General features: G+C 42.8%; 1 protein-coding gene across 1 annotated transcript in view; it reads right to left on the bottom strand.

Annotated features, from left to right (window-relative positions):
* The window catches only part of LOC126195703 (protein O-mannosyl-transferase TMTC2-like), a 607,124-nt gene that overhangs the window by 484,614 nt on the left and 103,237 nt on the right, over window positions 1–19,273 (bottom strand). The gene's annotated exons all lie outside the window — the stretch shown is intronic.

Below are 19,273 nucleotides of genomic sequence, written 5' to 3'. Positions count from 1 at the left end.
CCCCTACTGCAAACCGACGTCAATGATATAGGTCTGTAGTTCGATGGATTACTCCTACTACCCTTCTTAAACACTGGTGCGACTTGCGCAATTTTCCAATCTGTAGGTACAGATCTATCGGTGAGCGAGCGGTTGCATATGATTGCTAAGTAGGGAGCTATTGCATCAGCGTAATCTGGAAGGAACCTAATCGGTATACAATCTGGACCTGAAGACTTGCCCGTATCAAGCGATTTGAGTTGCTTCGCAATCCCTAAGGTATCTACTTCTAAGAAACTCATGTATGCAGCTGTTCGTGTTTCAAATTCTGGAATATTCCATTCGTCGTCCCTGGTGAAGGAATTTCGGAAAACTGCGTTCAATAACTCAGCTTTAGCGGCACAGTCGTCGGTAACAGTACCATCGGCACTGCGCAGCGAAGGTATTGACTGCGTCTTGCCGCTCGTGTAATTTACATACGACCAGAATTTCTTCGGATTTTCTACCAAATTTCGAGACAATGTTTCGTTGTGGAACCTATTAAAGGCATCTCGCATTGAAGTCCGTGCCAAATTTAGCGCGTCTGTAAATTTTAGCCAATCTTCGGGATTTCGCGTTCTTCTGAACTTCGCATGCTTTTTCCGTTGCCTCTGCAACAGCGTTCGGACCTGTTTTGTGTACCATGGGGGATCAGTTCCATGTCTTACCAATTTATGAGGTATGAATCTCTCAATTGCTGTTGCTACTATATCTTTGAATTTGAGCCACATCTCGTCTACATTTGCATAGTCAGTTTGGAAGGAATGGAGATTGTCTCTTAGGAAGGCTTCTAGTGGCACTTTATCCGCTTTTTTAAATTAAATTATTTTGCGTTTGTTTCTGGTGGATTTGGAAGAAACGGTATTGAGCCTAGCTACAACGACCTTGTGATCACTAATCCCTGTATCAGTCATGATGCTCTCTATTAGCTCTATATTGTTTGTGGCTAAGAGGTCAAGTGTGTTTTCGCAACCATTTGAAATTCGCGTGGGTTCATGGACTAACTGCTAAAAATAATTTTCGGAGAAAGCATTTAGGACAATCTCGGAAGATGTTTTCTGCCTACCACCGGTTTTGAACAAGAATTTTTGCCAACATATCGAGGGAAGGTTGAAGTTCCCGTCCAACTATAACCGTATGAGTGGGGTATTTATTTGTTACGAGACTCAAATTTTCTCTGAGGTGTTCAGCAACTATATCATCGGAGTATGAGGGGCGGTAGAAGGAGCCAATTATTAACTTAGTTCGGCTGTTAAGTATAACCTCCACCCATACCAATTCGCACGGAGTATCTACTTCGACTTCACTACAAGATCAGCCACTACTGACAGACACAAACATTCCACCACCAATTCTGCCTAATCTATCTTTCCTGAACACCGTCTGAGACTTCGTAAAGATTTCTGCAGAACTTATTTCAGGCATTAGCCCGCTTTCTGTACCTATAACGATTTCAGCTTCTGTGCTTTCTATTAGCGCTTGAAGCTCAGGGACTTTCCCAGCACAAGTACAACAATTTACAACTACAATTCCGACTGTTCCTTGATCCAAGCACGTCCTGTATTCGCCATGCACCCTTTGAGATTGCAGCCCACCCCGTGCTTTCCCGAGGCCTTCTAACCTAAAAAACCGTCCAGTCCACGCCACACAGCCTCCGCTACCCGTGTAGCCGCCAGCTGAGTGTAGTGAACTCCTGACCTATCCAGCGAAACCCGAAACCCCACCACCCTATGGCGCAAGTCAAGGAATCTGCAGCCAACACGGTCGCAAAACCGTCTGAGCCTCTGATTCAGACGCTCCACCCGGCTCTGCGCCAAAGGTTCGCAGTCGGTTCTGTCAACGATACTGCAGATGGTGAGCTCTGCCCTCTTCTCGTAAGCAAGACCGACAGACTTCACCAAATCAGATAGCCGCTGGAATCCAGAGAGAATTTCCTCAGATCCAAAGCGACACACGTCATTAGTGCTGACATGTGCCACCACCTGCAGCTGGCTGCACCCTGTGGTCTTCATGGCATCCGGAAGGACCCTTTCCACATCAGGAATGACTCCACCCAGAATGCACACGGAGTGCACACTGGATTTCTTCCCCTCCTTAGCCGCCATGTCCCTAAGGGGCCCCATTACGCGCCTAACATTGGAGATCCCAACTACTAATAAGCCCACTCTCTGCGATTGCCCGGACCTTGAAGGCTGAGAATCATCCTCTGAAACAGGGCAGGCAGCTGCATCTGGCTCAGCCAGAGACAGTACCTGAATCCTGTTTGTCAGACGCACCGGGGAGGCTTTCTGATCAGCCTCCGGGGACGTCTTTCGCTACCGTGAAACACCGGCAACGCTTGACAACATGCGTCAGGGCATTGTCAATGCATGTGCGAACAATACGGAAGGTGAACTACTCGCCCTCGATAGGAATGTCGTTACACGTATTGAGAAATGTATTGAGGTTGACGGACATGATTTAGAGCATTTATTGTATTAATGAGGTATTTAAAGGTAATCACGCTGTAACAGAGTCGTTCTCAGAAATGATAAGTTCACAAAGGTACATTTATCACATTGGAACAACCGAAATGATATGTTCAAACGTACCTACGTTTTGTATGTTATTTTAAAAAGCCTACCTGTTACCAGCTGTTCGTCTAAAATTGTGATCCATATGTTTGTGGCTCTAACAGCGCCATCTATCACAAAGCGAAAAAAGTGGTCCAACTAAAACATTCATATTTCTTTACTTACAACATGAATATGTAACAAAAATGGGGATTCCTATTTAAAAAAACGCAGTTGATATCCATTTGACCTATGGCTGCGCCATCTAACGGGCCAACCATAGCGCCATCTGGTTTCCCCCTTGAAGCTAGACAAGTTTCGATCTATGTTTTTTTTTTTGGTTTGACGCTTATTCCGTGAGATATTTGGCCCGGTCACGATCAATGGACCACCCTGCACTTAATTGCGATAGTCTGTGGTAGGCTACAGTAGGTTTACAACTACAGTCGTGTTAAACACGCTCATATCCATGTCAGCCTTGCGCATATGCCGCACAGGCATAAGAAAAAGAAGAAAAAACGTGTATTTACACCACCTACTATATCCCGGCCCCCCTCCGATCTGTTAGATATCTGGTGTGTTATACGTCGTGAGAAGTGCTACGGTGCGACGCTTCGGTAGTGATTTCCCTCGTGCAGCGATGAACAGTTGCTCGGCGGCACGGCGGAGACGGAGGGCGTGGCGTGACGCAGGCACGCGGGCCTCCCGGGGCAGATTACAGCGCGGAATGCGCGGTATATGGGCGCCTAGGGACCAGGGAGCGGGGAGCGGGGAGCGGCGCATAATTCGGGGCGCCTTAACGACGCAGCCAGCCAGGCACGCCCGGCGCAGCCCACAAAGGCGGGCGAGACATGAGCGACCGCACAGGGGAGCCACCACCCGAGTGCGTGCCGGTCCCAGGGCGCCGCCGCCGAAGCTGAATTATTCGCGACACTCGACAAGTCTGAGCGCGGCCGCGACCTGCGCACGTGATCGCAGCACTGCTGAATCAGTCATACCAGTGCTGCTAGAGGAAAATAGTGTCCAGCGTACCTCAACGATCTGAGACAGGAGATTTAGGCGTGGTTGTCACAGAATCGACGCGATATGTCATGCGGTACGTTGCAGTATAGATCGCACGATGTGACGGTTATGTGGTGAGCGCTCCTATCTCTGGGATGTATTGTAGAATACGACACTCGAATTAAAATTCGTGACACGATCGAAAGGGATTGAAATTGTAAATTTAAAAAAAATAATTCGTTCTTATATTTCCGTAAAAGGAAATCCATACATGTTACAGAAATGGATTTCTGTGTGTCTGTGTGTGTATTCAAACAACACCTAATCCACAGAAGTGGTGTCAGCCAAACTTGGTATATGTATCCTTTACTGTCAGCCAACAACCGATGTCCTTTACTGTCAGGCAACAATCGATGTCGGGCTTTGACCCACCTACTTAAAATAGTTCAGGAGATGTGACGTCAGAAAAATTGAGATGCGTGAAAAATTACCAGGGGTGGGGCATGCATGAAGTATTATTACATTTATTCTTTATAACTAATACACTCCAATAGTCGAGACAAATTAAGGAACTCCCTGATAGCCGGCAGGGCGGTTGTAGGCGCTTCAGTCCAGAACCGCGCTGCTGCTACGGTAGCAGGTTCGAATGCTGCCTCGGGCATGGATGTGTGTGATGTCGTTAGGTTAGTTAGGTTTAAGTAGTTCTAAGTTCTAGGGGACTGATGACCTTAGAAGTTAACTCCCATAGTGCTCAGAGCCATTTGAACCATTTCAACATAGAGCACAGGTAGTCCCAGTCTTCAAGAAGGGTCGTCGAGCAGATGCGCAAAACTATAGACCTATATCTCTGACATCGATCTGTTGTAGAATTTTAGAACATGTTTTTTGCTCGAGTATCATGTCGTTTTTGGAAACCCATAATCTACTCTGTAGGAATCAACATGGATTCCGGATACAGCGATCGTGTGAGACCCAACTCGCTTTATTTGTTCATGAGACCCAGAAAATATTAGATAAAGGCTCCCAGGTAGATGCTATTTTCCTTGACTTCCGGAAGGTGTTCGATACAGTTCCGCACGGTCGCCTGATAAACAAAGTAAGAGCCTACGGAATATCAGACCAGCTGTGTGGCTGGATTTAAGTATTTTTAGCAAACAGAACACAGCATGCTGTTATCAATGGAGAAACGTCTACAGACGTTAAAGTAACCTCTGGCGTGCCACTGGGGAGTGTTATGGGACCATTGCTTCTCACAATATATATAAATGACCTAGTAGATAGTGCCGGAAGTTCCATGCGGCTTTTCGCGGATGATGCTGTAGTATACAGAGAAGTTGCAGCATTAGAAAATTGTAGCCAAAGGCAGGAAGATCTGCGGCGGATAGGCACTTGATGCAGGGAGTGGCAACTGACCCTTAACATGGACAAATGTAATGTATTTCGAATACATAGAAAGAAGGATCCTTTATTGTATGATTACATGATAGCGGAACAAACACTGGTAACAGTTACTTCTGTAAAATATCGGGGAGTATGCGTGCGGAACGATTTGAAGTGGAATGATCATATAAAATATATTCTTGGTAAGGCGGGTACCAGGTTGAGATTCATTGGGAGAGTCCTTAGAAAATGTAGTCCATCAACAAAGGAGGTGGCTTACAAAACACTCGTTCGACCTATGCTTGGGTATTGCTCATCAGTGTGGGATCCGTACCAGATCGGGTTGACGGAAGAGATAGTGAAGATCCAAAGAAGAGCGGCGCGTTTCGTCACAGGGTTATTGGGTAACCGTGATAGCGTTACAGAGATGTTTAGCAAACTCAAGTGGCAGACTCTGCAAGAGAGGCGCTCTGCATCGCGGTGTAGCTTGCTGTCCAGGTTTGGAGAGGGTGCGTTTCTGGGTGAGGTATCGAACATATTGCTTCCCCCTATTTATACCTCCCGAGGAGATCACGAATGTAAAATTAGAGAGATTCGAGCGCGCACGGAGGCTTTCAGACAGTCGTTCTTCCCGCGAACCATACGCGACTGGAACAGAAAAGGGAGGTAATGACAGTGGCACGTAAAGTGCCCTCCGCCACACACCGTTGGGTGGCTTGCGGAGTATAAATATAGATGTAGATTTAGATGTAGATACCTGGCAGAGCTATCGACAGCTTTCAACTGCGAGGTGGAAACGGCTGTAGACGAAAACAGAATATAAAGCTATGAAGAGGTATTGCCACAGACACGTTTACAAAATCACATGGTATACATGCGAAGCAGCTACCCCCACAGTAAGGAAACTGTCTGGCATTACTTTTCTTACTATGTATGGTGTAATTGTACTTTGTATATTATGCATATGACTTTGTACGGCTGTTTCATTGTATGAAAGGTGGTTTCAAGAGTACATAGAAATGAAATTATTTTGATTCTTCGCTACAAACATAGTTCACTTTTTATTTTAGTTTCCACTAGAAAACTGGCAAAATGAATACCCAGGCAATGTCGGGTTCGTCGGCTAGTAACGTATGAAATTGACTTAAAATTTGTTTTGAATTTAATTTGAAACTGCTATTATGATTTATAAATATTGTCATTGTTCCAGTTTGTGTAATATATTCTGAAACCATTTGCGAATGAAACTCTTTGGATATATTAGATCGATGTACTTTATGATCAACGATCTGCGACTCTTTCGATCTCTACACTTGTTGATTTATAAATCAAAAATTGGTTCAAATGGCTCTGAGCACTATGGAACTTAACATCTGAGGTCATCAGTCCCCTAGAACTTAGAACTACTTAAACCTAACTAACCTAAGGACATCACATACATCCATGCCCGAGGCAGGATTCGAACCTGCGACCGTAGCAGTCGCACAGTTCCGGACTGAAGCGCCTAGAAGCGGTTGGCCACCGCGGCCGGCTATGAAACAAGTAAACAGAAATGATTTGAGAATCGGTAGGTTGGTGAGCTGTGGTACGAGGTGTTGTGAAGTGGCTGTCCAGAAGTTAATAGAAAATGGTTACCCTCAAACGAAAGGATTGTATCAGAACATAAACAAGATTGTTAACATTTTACTGAAATATGAGGTACTGAATATAAAAGTTCTGATTTAGAAATTTAATAATGCGGTCTTCAGATTGTCAAATTCAAAAGAACCTGGCCACACCACCTAGACATCATTGTTTTCAGTGAGCCTCGTTCTCTAGGAGCCACATTTTCGACAGAGATCCACGAGAACCATTTGAGTGCATTTTAGTTTTTTAATCATTAATTTGAACTTACTTCTCGCTTAAAATGGTGGCACACGTTTAACAATATGATTATCATCACCATCATCCTTTCAAGGACTAGGCTGTTGCCTGATTTGAATTCACAAACAAAATCAGTCCCATCTTTTTCGAGGTCTTCGAATATCTGTTTTCCCACTCGGCTTTTAGTCCAGCATATTCTGTGGAGTTGTGTGTCCTGGCATTCTGATGAGGAGTCACCTCCAATCTTGACGATATTTTTAAACTTTTACATTCACGCTGAAAATATTTAATTCTGTTCTAACATCTTCCTTTCTTGCAATATCTCTTCTTGTGCACCCCTTCGTCTTTCTTAGGAATCTAATCTCTACTGTTTGAATTGTATTTTATTATTTATTTTTTGTGGTAACTAGCTTTGCGGTTCCATAGGATAACACAGGAACCTCCATTACTTTATAGAACTTCACGATTGTTTCTTTTTGTACTTTATGGCCTAATGTTCTGCTGATGGTACCCCTGGCAGCTTAGAATTTTTGTGTTTTATTTTCAGTATCAGAATCAAGATCGAAAGTTACAACACAGCCTAAATAAGAGATTTGAAGCACTTGTTGTCAGACTGAATTATTCAAAATAGTTTTTGATCTGATTGCCCATTTTCTGCAGAATGCCTTTATTTTTGTTTTGTTCATAGAAATTTTGAAGTTGTATTTCTTACATATACACTGATCTTTGCAGATAATCGCCATTCTTTCGAGTAATAACGAGTTCATCAGCAAACAAAAGTACATTCAGATATTCCTGAATTTTGAAATAACATTTTTTGTTCAACGATATTATTGTCAAAAACGTTCATGGGAATCATTGATGATTTTTAATACTAACGCAGAGAAAATTCGTGGTAACGTGTGGCGTCTCACTGCCATCTCGTTACGGCCCAAGTATGTCACGTATTTACTTGAGACTGGAGAGGTACGGGTCTCCTTCTAGCGTCTAAAAAGTTTCGGTAAGTTATCTGCATCTAAAATGCATCAAATGTAACTGGTCAGTGACTACATTTTTTACTGCAAGTTTTTTTAAAAAGTGAGCTATGTTTTACTCAGTTTCGAAGTAGCGTAATTCCTATCATCAACAGCGGAAAGAAAATCAGTTTATCATCAAGTTGCGGTGTCATAACATAAGATGAAAAAATCTACTTTTTTAAATGACTTGTGTATTCCAACTCGATTGAGATAGATTGCATTGTGGTGAAAACGAGCAAAACCAGAAATAGTGGTTTATAATTTTTTGCACGAAAAGTAACCGTTTTAATGGGAAACTAAGTACAGAGACGGATGTAGCATTGCTTCAGCTCCGTAAAGAAATTTTTCTGGGGCACATCAGATGACATGAAATTTCCTTACCCGTGTATCATACGATACAAATGCATGGAACAAGCAGCATGCCCTCTTGCGCCGAGTGACTCGACAGAGAATCAAATCGGAGTTATACTGCTGTTTTCCCAGTGTGAACTAGTTAAATCGCTTCAACTACGTTTTTGCGCAATCCACCAATGCAGGCTGCTCCTGCATCGCATCAAGAATCGCATGGCATCTCATGTTACAGTATCGTATCGCCTCGGTCAGAACAGCGCTTTACCGGAATACGAGATCGAAGTTTATCGCGACAACATACAGCAAAAATGGTTCAAATGGCTCTGATCACTATGGGACTTCACATCTGCGGTCATCAGTCCCCTAGAACTTAGAACTACTTAAACCTAACTAACCTAAGGACATCACACACATCCATGCCCGAGGCAGGATTCGAACCTGCCACCGTAGCAGTCGCGCGGTTCCGGACTGAGCGCCTAGAACCGCTAGACCACCGCGGCCGGCCAACATACAGCACCCCCGGAATTTTTTTCCCTGTCTATTCTCGGTAGAACCACAGTCTTTGGACCGTTACCATCACCGTCTTGTCAAGAGCAAATGAATGTCGTGGCTTCTGCTATGGTGGCTTAGTACAGCCCATGGACGACTTGTGATTGATCGGCTCACAACGTTACACCGTCGATGGTGTCAACGACAGCACTGGTGGCCTCCCGTTGCGATGGGAGGATACAGAATTCGGCAAATTTCTCAGTTCCTTGTGCGCGTCGAGAGCTCGCTTCCAAGCACTGGACTCATTATGTTCGAAGTATCGATTGGAGTTGCTCTCTTACATTATAATTTCGACCGCCTCTATAATAAGAGTCTCAGTATGTGGTAGCCGATAACGAAACTTTTGTTTCACCATATAAAATTTTCCGTTTAATTTTCAGGCGGTGCTCAGGTTCACGATAAACCTCTGTTACATCAAACATAATTTTCTGTTTAATTATGAGGCTGTGCTCTAGTTCATGATTTTAAATGAGCCATTGATGTTCTCCCTAGTAGTCAGAATCAGTACAGATGAACTCACAGAGTATAACATAAATTTCAGTGACCCTGAGGCCGAGCGGTCCTAACCGAGCCGGACAATAGGTCTTATTCTGCGTCATCCCAGGAGCCTGCCTATTTTACTAGATACAGCATAGCAGGGACAACGGAGCACAATCGGTGGCCTATCAGGAAGTTGTTCAATATTTTCACGTTTCCGCTTCTGGGAGAATGCCAACGTTATATCAGGTTCATCGAAGGAAATCTTTCGGAACACCTCTTTCAGAACATTGATTTCGGAGTCCAAGCGGTCCTAGGCAGGTCTTAACTAGATCTGACGCCGGAAGAAGTATGAGAATTTTTTAACAAATAACTGGTAGTTTCGGGATGATCATCACTGTTTTTCTGACCAGGACTCAAAACTATTACCTTTGCATTTCGCAGACAATTGCTCTACTTTCTTACAACCCACTGTGAGGGAGTGCTAGCCTGAGAAAGGCAAACGTGTCTGCTTCGAGTCCCAGTTCGACAAGAAATGGTCTTCCCACGAAGTTTCAAATCAGTCCACATTCCCTTTCAGAGGGAAAATTCAGTCTGCAGTCTACAGGAGTACTACTGCTCTCGGAAGATAAAAGAGAGAAGGAAGGTACGAAGAAGTGGAATATTCAACTAAAGTAACAAATTAAATTGACAGTGAAAATTATTTGTTTGAAGTCAGCCACTGCGACACTGAGCATGTTCAGCGGAGCCAACAGAAGGAACAGCTTAGAAAGCATACCCCAGTGTGGGTGAGGCTTGCAGCAATTTTTTTTCTTCAGTCAGTCAATACCAGTGACAGAAGCAACATGACTCGTGGCCACCTTTCATGCTTCTGCAAAATATCGCCGATGATTGCCCCTACAATCAGCCACGTAAGAGATGGCTTCCACTTGGTGGCGGTGGTGTGCAGTAATGACTACGGTATTGTTGAATGAAACCTGAATGTCCGGCGGCGCTGATTGAGTGAGTCATCTGAGTGGTGTCAGAGTCACGCTGACCAGTCACAGTGTAACTTTGATTAGTGGAATCTTGATGGTCTCACTGTGTTTCTTTTTTCTTTTTTTTGTCACATCTCTGATTAAAGTTTTCCAAAATAGCGTTTCCGAGTTCGTTATTGTTAAATTGCGGTTTTGATTATCTTGACTACGTATTTTGATTTGTTTTCATTTTGAGCAAATGACGTCGTGCAGCTTGTACGCATAAATATTTAAATAATTGTTGCAACATAAATCAGAGGAAGTCAGCTCAGTTCGCCCACTCCTCTTCAGCCAGGTATCAATTCCATGACCATCGGAACAAGACGTAATTTAAATAATGAAATATGTGACATAAATGGCCGTATCTTTTGATTACAATGACATATACGCATTACAGTTTTTTCACCACCAAAGAACCGTAAACTTCATTATATGACGCAAAATTCAACGTCTACATTCCTGAGAAAATGGTATCTTCACGGATGTACAGCTGAGTAGTCAGACAACGTGCCATAAAAATATTTTTGCGTATGGTTTAGTTACAATTACAATGTTCGGATATTTTCCCTCACTCTGCTTCTTCCAAAATTTCGCGATTCTAGATCAACGTGAAGTGTCCTATATTTTTTGCGATTTAACGAGCGAGTTGCCAAATATAAAAATGTGAGAGATAGACGCCCGGATCTTTCGATGGCATTCATTCAGAAGCTTAAATGTCTCAAAACGTAACGGTACTGTAGACGTCAGATATGACATGTATTTCAAATTCATACATGTACTCTTTCCTGAGAAAAAGTGGTCCTAACAGATAGACACATAGTCGAATAACAAATGAGAAGAAAAAAAAAATTCGCGTGATATATATATATATATATATATATATATATATATATATATATATATATATATATATATATATATATATTGTGGGTCCTTGCTTTCAGGTAAATTTCATGATTCTAGGTCGACGGTAAGTACCCTATAGTTTCTGATGCATGAGTTTGTTAGTATCAAAATAGTAGTATGTAATATAAATGACGACATCTTTTGATTCCTTGACAAAGAAGCTGGAAATTTTACATAGTAAAAGAACCGTAGATCTTAGTATGTGAGATAAATTTCAACTGGATACATCAATCCGTTCATGAGAAAAAGGGTTCTTAACAGTTGGACAAGCAGACAGACGGACGGACAGGTTCCGTATTTATCGGTCAAGGCACGGATCCCTAAAAAGACGTATTTTCGTTTCAGTCGCCATTTCCTTAGCGACAAATGTTTTCCTCTGGACCGTAGAACGAACCAGACAGGTCAGACTTACCACGTATTTTGAAGATGACTAAAATACCTTGAGGTGAATATCTCTATAAAAACGGGGCCGGCAAGGGTGGCCGAGCGGTTCTAGGCGCTACAGTCTGGAACCGCAAGACCGCTACGGTCGCAGGTTCGAATCCTGCCTCGGGCATGGATGTTTGTGATGTCCTTAGGTTAGTTAGGTTTAACTAGTTCTAAGTTCTAGGGGACTAATGACCTCAGCAGTTGAGTCCCATAGTGCTCAGAGCCATTTGAACCATTTTTTTGTTGGTTAAACTTTATTTCTATGGAAGTATGCGACAAGGAGGCCATATTAGCTTCATCCTGGAAGGTGCATCAGGAGATAAAACTGTGGACAATTCTTTTTTGTTTTTTATTTGCTGTGCTTAATGTGACTTTAATTGCTTGTAACGGTTCTGTGCTAAAAGTGCAGAAGTGTTTGTTCAATACCAATTTTAGTTCCCGTGCTAGATGGCACTTTAATCGTTAACTAGAAGATAATGAAAATTTTGCTGGGCGGAGACCGTACTTTAATGGAATGCAACTGTTTGGACCACTCTTTTTGGTTTGGTGCCTATGTGGTGATGTCGTAGGTAGTGGGGAACCAAGTGAAACGCTTCGGACAATTTAACGGCGTAACTTTATTATATCTTCTGTTTTGCATGAGGCAGGCACACCTCTCCTCGTGAGCTCTGGACAGTGCAGCTGGCGTCGGCTGCTAGGATGGCCCCTGGCGATGAAGCGTCACGACTCTGGCCTGGTGGTGAATGCATTCTTGCGCAAGCCGACCAGTTAGAAACGAGAGTGTCGTGTGGAACCATAGGCATTGTTGTGCAATCCCATCAATTAGAAATGAAAGAGCCGTGTGAAACAAATTAACTCGTGTGCACCCATGTACATGAGAAACAAAAGGCCAGGCAGCGAAATAGCTAGAGGCAGAGATGCAGATGCAGATTCAGAGCCAGTGCCAGCAGTTTGGAGATTCCACAGAGAGAATCCAGCGGGGCTGAGTACGCCCGTAGCAGCCGATACAGCTGATAAAGACTTCAACTTTGAGAAGACGGTGATAGACTCTGGTGGACACTCAGGAACTGCAGGTCAAGTAGGATTTTTAGAGTTTCATTGGAACAGTGTTGAACAGAGTCTGTCGTCTTTGTCTCAATTTCTTATACAGATTTCAGTGCTAACCAAGAACCAGTGGTTGCTTTGCACTTGTTTCTTATATGTACCCGCTACGGTCGCAGGTTCGAATCCTGCCTCGGGCATGGATGTTTGTGATGTCCTTAGGTTAGTTAGGTTTAACTAGTTCTAAGTTCTAGGGGACTAATGACCTCAGCAGTTGAGTCCCATAGTGCTCAGAGCCATTTGAAGCCATCTTATATGTACCGGCAATTTTGCTTTGAAGTAGCAAGTCCGAATAAATAGACTGAATCTTACTAAGGGGTTTATGGTCCAACACCTCACATTAGTACATGTGCGAATAAACTTGATAGAAACTAACCAATCTTTTCTGCCTATTGCAATTCTGTAACCTATTTTCAGGAAACTTATTTGCTTCAAACCAAGGAAATTCTCTCCCTCTCATCTCCGATACAAAAAAGGTTGACAGCAATTTATAACTAACCCATTGTCTTTAAGGTCCCGATTGCGCTACGCAGTACGCAATTACTTCATTCTGGTATAGTGAGGCTGAGCCGGGACGCGACATCTGCCCATTTGTTTCTCTAATACCTGGTGCCTAGTCACGTCGCCCGTAACTAAAGGACTCGCTGAAGTGTGGTGGCGGACACCTGCTTACTGCATTGGTTTTTGCTGTATGAGGCAGTTCACGGCTGCCCTCAGCTACTCTCGCTTTGAAACTCACTTGCGCTTCTGTTATTGAGCCCTACATGTCGACAGAGCGTGGCTGATGGCCAGCGCTGTTACCGCAGTACTCCACGGCAGCGTCTATGCCACTTTCAGTCATTCACACTGGCCCATCCGGCTAGCCTCGCGACCTAAAGAGCTATTTCTCCAGCGGGAAGGCGTGCCGGTTCCCGGCACGAATCCGCAAGGCGGATTAGTGTCAAGTTCCGTGTGCCGGCCAGGCTGTGGATGGTTCTTAAGGCGGTTTTCCATGTGCCTCGGTGAATGCGGGTTGGTTCTCCTTATTCCGCCTCAGTTACAATATGTCGACGATTGCTGCGCAGACACTGTCTCCACGTAAGCGTACACCGTAATTATTCTGCCATGCAATCATTTGGGGTTACACTCGTCTACAATGATACGTTCCCGGTGGGAGGGAGGAGAGCAGTTGAACTGGGGGTCAAAACGCACGATAACTCTGGATTCGGTGTGGGACGGCGGTGGGGTGGGTGGACTGATGTGGTCTGATGTGGAGTTGTGAACCACTGAGGTCCACCTACACTTACACTAATGGTTTAATCCCTCTCCCTAAGACACTGGGTAGTGCCACTACCCAACGATTCTACATAAGAAATAAAATCACAAAAACTAATATTTATGGAGATGAACCTTTTTTCTACATCTACATCTACATTCATTCTACGCAAACCACTTGACGGTGTATGGCGGAGGGTACCATGAGTACCTCTATCGGTTCTCCCTTCTATTCCAGTCCTTATTGTTTGGGGAAAGAAAGATTGTCGGTAAGCCTCTGTGTGGGCTCTAATCTCTCTGATTTTATCCTCATGGCCTCTTCGCTAGATATACGTAGGAGGGAGCAATATACTGCTTGACTCCTCGGTGAAGGTATGTTCTCGAAACTTCAACAAAATCCCATACCGAGCTACGGAGCGTCTCTCTTGCAGAGTCTTCCACTGGAGTTTATCTATCATCCCCGTAACACTTTCTCGATTACTAAATGGTCCTGTAACGAGGCACCCTGCTCTCCGTTGGATCTTCTCTAGCTCTTCCATCAACCTCATCTGGTATGGATCCCACACCGGTGAATAGTAGTCAAGCAGTGGGCGAACAAGTGTACTGTAACCTACTTCCTTTGTTTTCGGACTGCATTTTCTTAGCGTTCTTCCAATGAATCTCATTCTGGCGTCTGCTTCACCGACGATTAATTTTATATGCTCATTCCATTTTAAATCTCCCCTAATGAGTACTCCCAGATAATTTATGGAATTAACTGCTTCCAGTTGCTGATTTGCTACATTGTAGCTAAATGAAAAAGACTCTTTCTATGTATTCGCAGCATATTACACTTGTCTACATTGAGATTCAATTGCCATTCCTTGCACCATGCGTCAATTCGCTGCAGATCCTCCTGCATTTCAGTACAATTTTCCATCGTTACAACCTCTCGATATACCACAGCATCATCCGAAAAAAGCCTCAGTGAACTTCCGATGTCATCCACAAGGTCATTTACATATACTGTGAATAGCAACGGTTCTACGACACTCCCCTGCGGCACACCTGAAATCGCTCTTACTTCGGACGACTTCTCTCCATTGAGAATGACATGCTGCGTTCTGTTATCTAGGAACTCTTCAATCCAATCACAGAATTGGTCTGATAGTCCATATGGTCTTACTTTGTTCATTAAAGGACTGTGAGGAACTGTATTAAACGCCTTACAGAAGTCAAGAAACACGGCATCTACCTGGGAACCAGTGTCTATGGTCCTCTGAGTCTCGTGGACGAATGGCGCGAGCTGGGTTTCACACCATCGTCTTTTTCGAAAGGCATGCTGATTCCTACAGAGTAGATTTCTAGTCCCCAGAAAAGTCATTTTACTGGAACATATGCTGTCTTTTACTCGAACATGTGCTATCTTTTGGTTTTGCCTTACCTGAGCTAAACCACAAGTTGGTTTTGAGAACATCATGTGCAACTAATAAAATTCGACAGTTTTTGACTGTGTGATCGTTAGTCTGTACACCACAAAATATGAAGACATGAAACAGCGTACTAAGAACGCCATGAGCTATAATGACTCCTGTAGTACTGCTAATATCTCAAGTGATCCGCCGGCCCTGGTGGCGGAGCGGTTCTAGGCGCTTCAGTCTGGAACCGCGCGACCGCTACGGTCGCAGGTTCGAATCCTGCCTCGGGCATGGATGTGTGTGATGTCCTTAGCTTAGTTAGGTTTAAGTAGTTCTAAGTTCTAGGGGACTAATGACCTGAGATGTTGAGTCCCATAGTGCTCAGAGCCATTTGAACCTTTTTTTTTTTTTTTTTCAAATGATGCTCCGCAGAAGGTTTTTTCTTTGTCGGTAGCAAAACGTTAGATGTTTTCAACATCTTTAAAAACACATAAACTCTTGAAGACTGCTTGTAGTAAGACTCTGGATTAAAATACAGTTGCCAAACTTACGATTCAGAAAGAATCCGTACTACTACAATGACGCAGAAAGGGCGCATAGTAACAGAGAATCTGCCATGGGCAGAGATAAAACATTCGAAATGGCTGGGCAGTCTGTGAAACGTAATCAAGCATCAGTCGGCCGTAGTTTCAGTTATCGAAAAAAGCTTTCCAGGAGGGGGAAACAAAGCAACCGATGGTAATCTGTTGTTAAATTTGAGGGCATCTACTATGACTTGTACCTTATGCAATACTTTTATTTGAAAATAACTTTGTTTTACCCACGAACTTGTAAGATAAGAAGTGAATTCACATTAATAATCTTTTACGTGTACAATATTATTTTTATGTGATTATTTTGTCTTACTAATTTTGATGGCAGAATTATTTTTTAGTATGCTGACGTCAAAACCGGTTGGAGTTTCACACATGCTGCTGTATTGTATTTCAGCGAAACCACTGTTCTATTGGGAGAACAAGCTTAGTTCATGAGTACAATGAATGTGGGTGCAACGAATTCCTAAATAGGTACTCGTCATAGACCAGAAAGTAGCGAGTGTATTCTTCGCTACGGTAACAGATTTCACTGTAGAAACTTACTGTGATGCTATGCTCTCTAGTTTAGCAAGATATTGAACAGAAAACCACAAATTTTCGTACTACATGAAGTACGAATGAAATCTAAGTCAGCTTTAAATTTCTGTGACACGTACGTCCCGCATTATCCAAGTCTCCTAAATGGTAAATACTGCTATAGGAAGGGAAATGAGAATCAGCCGATTAGTCAGGGAATGCCCTCAAAAGCTATTAATATGTTATATTCAAAAGAGCGAATAATAATCAGGGTAGCCTGAATGCAGCATCTAAACACTTGTAAAACGATGAGAAAACTTCATAATTTTCAAATCTGCAACAAATGTCATAAATAAGTACTATACTTCTTTAGATATGAAACCCAAAATACCTGTTTCAAGTACAAAACTTTCGTGTAGTGAAATAATTAATAAAGTCTTGTTTCTATAAGTTTATCATAGATACATTATTGTATACATTGTTATCACTAAATAATGTATCGGTTGCGAGGAAAGCGAAGGTAAAGTTTATGGGATTGGTATGTGCCACGAAACTGTGAGTGTGGACAGTTGTTCAAGAGCAAAATGTTATGAGCTTCCGCTTCCCTAAACCATAAAAACTCAGTGCTACCGCATGCATTAAGGGGTGGAATACATGACAACCAAATACACTCTTGTTCTCGCGCATCCAACGACGTATTTGCTCACACATTTCGGTTCATATACTCGTCACCATCAGGCAGACGTTACGGTCAACAGCTCTTTAATTCTATTAACATTCATTTCCAAGTTTTATACGAATGCACTTTTTTTAAGCATGTCGGAGTTGCCGATGTTGAAATCGGGTTCGCTACTTTTCAAGCTTGTGTTCTTATTGAATGAATATTGTGTTCATCAAGATACGCTACTTACTGCACGCAAACTAATTAACATTTCTTTAAGTTTCAGTCTTAACTGCGTTCACGTTGAGTCAATTTTGGCTAGTTAAGAAAATATTTTAACACTCAAAGAACGCTGATGGTGACTGTCAAATACTCCTACCCATTTTCGCTAACACATTACTCAATGTATGGTTGTTAGAAGCATCCAGTGCACAGAATGATCAGATGTGAACTGATAGATGTATAAACTTTAGTATGCGTTTTTTTATTAATAACAAGAAAATGAATCCAGCACTCATTTTAAAATGAACAGACTCTTTCGAAGTCAGTCATCATTAACTCAAAGGTGAATGCTACAAGGGCAAAGAATTAAAGAAAGGTCAGATTACTTAAAGTTGGTGGTACTTCTCCGCATGCGGTGTTGTAATTCCACAAAACAATTTCGTTCGCGAAAACTGTCGCCAGATATCGTAACTTGTGTCCTATAGGAACTCGAATGTCATCTTGCTGTATCTGACGTTCTCTAAATATTTAGGAGCAGTTAGGCACCGCATGCATAATATATAAGTTGTGGCGTACGGTTAAGCGGACGACGTACTTGCGCACAGTTTGTTTTGTAGAAAGCTTCCTGGCCTTGTCGGTTCTTACCCCGCATATCTAGAGCCATACACGCAAGCATTCTTATGATCACGCAACAGCTGTGTGGTGGAAACTGCCAACGACTCGGCGTGTGGCCTTAACCGCTAACGGTGACCCACTACTGACCGCTTTATTCGTATCCCAGAACCCCAAGAAAATGACAGTACCTTGCACAGTAGTGCCTCAGATTCCAACAATGGTTATACTAGTGAACAACTGTACTTCTGATGTGATATCTTTATCACTACATTATATATAAAGGGTGATTCTGTGATGATGTTGGAAACTTTGAAGGATTATGAATATGGATATATGTATCAGTCTGGGGTAAGGGACCCTGGTCCGAAAACGACGGAGTCGAAAATCATTCTGTTACCTCTGACAGCAAACCTCTTCTACTGCAAGCAATTTCCTTTTCATAATTTGGGAGGAGGTACTATGGACCAAAATAAGAAAAAAATATCCAGTAAACATGGACTGAGAAGCACATACCCTAAGAGGTAACGGGTTTTGTTCGTCTTTGCTACTGTGAAACACATCACTTCCTCTAAACAAATGATCGTAGCTCTAAGGTGTGTATTTTAGTGCCAATGTTTGCGAGATCTTTTTTCATTATATTGGTCTATACTACCGCCTCAAAAATATGGAAAGTAAAGAGTTCGCAGTAGAGTAGGTCCTGCGTCAGAGGTACCAGATCGAGGGTCCTTTACCTGAAACTGATACACTTACCCCACTCAGTCATACCTGAAGGTTTGTACTACCCCGCTGATTTTTCCCAACACCTGTTTCCCTTTCAAAAATTCTATCCTTTCTTATCAACTGTTCTTTCACATCCTTTGTCGACTCTGACAAAATTACACTGTCATCTCCAAAAATTTTACTATTTACTTATTCTTCTGAACTTTACTTCCTTTCTTGTATTTTTCCTTTGTTCCCTGTCCTCTGCGTACGACGGACGTTCAGTAATTAATGCAACACCTCTTTAAAATAAATGATTGTAGCTTCATCATAAGTTGCTTTGAGAAGCATCTATTTTTATATTTCTTGCTGGTGACTAATCTCTGAAACCTGTGTCCACCTTCAAGCCATGTGTGCTGTAAGTGTGATAAATACAGGCGATAGTCCATGTAAGGGAATTGCCCCTGCAGTAATCAAAGCGGTATACGGCCGACTTAACAACAGCAAGTTAATTCGGTCATATACCACTTTGATTACTGCAAGGACACTTTCTCTACTTGGACTATCGCCTGTATTTATCACACTTACGGCACGGTAAGCTTGAAAATGGACACAGCTGTCCGAAACTAGTCACCATCAAGAAATAAAAAATA

Source organism: Schistocerca nitens, chromosome 7, assembly GCF_023898315.1.
Source record: "Schistocerca nitens isolate TAMUIC-IGC-003100 chromosome 7, iqSchNite1.1, whole genome shotgun sequence".
Classification (NCBI taxonomy): domain Eukaryota; kingdom Metazoa; phylum Arthropoda; class Insecta; order Orthoptera; family Acrididae; genus Schistocerca; species Schistocerca nitens.
The sequence above is the reverse complement of the archived record's forward strand: the minus strand, read 5'-3'. Positions and strand labels throughout refer to the sequence as shown.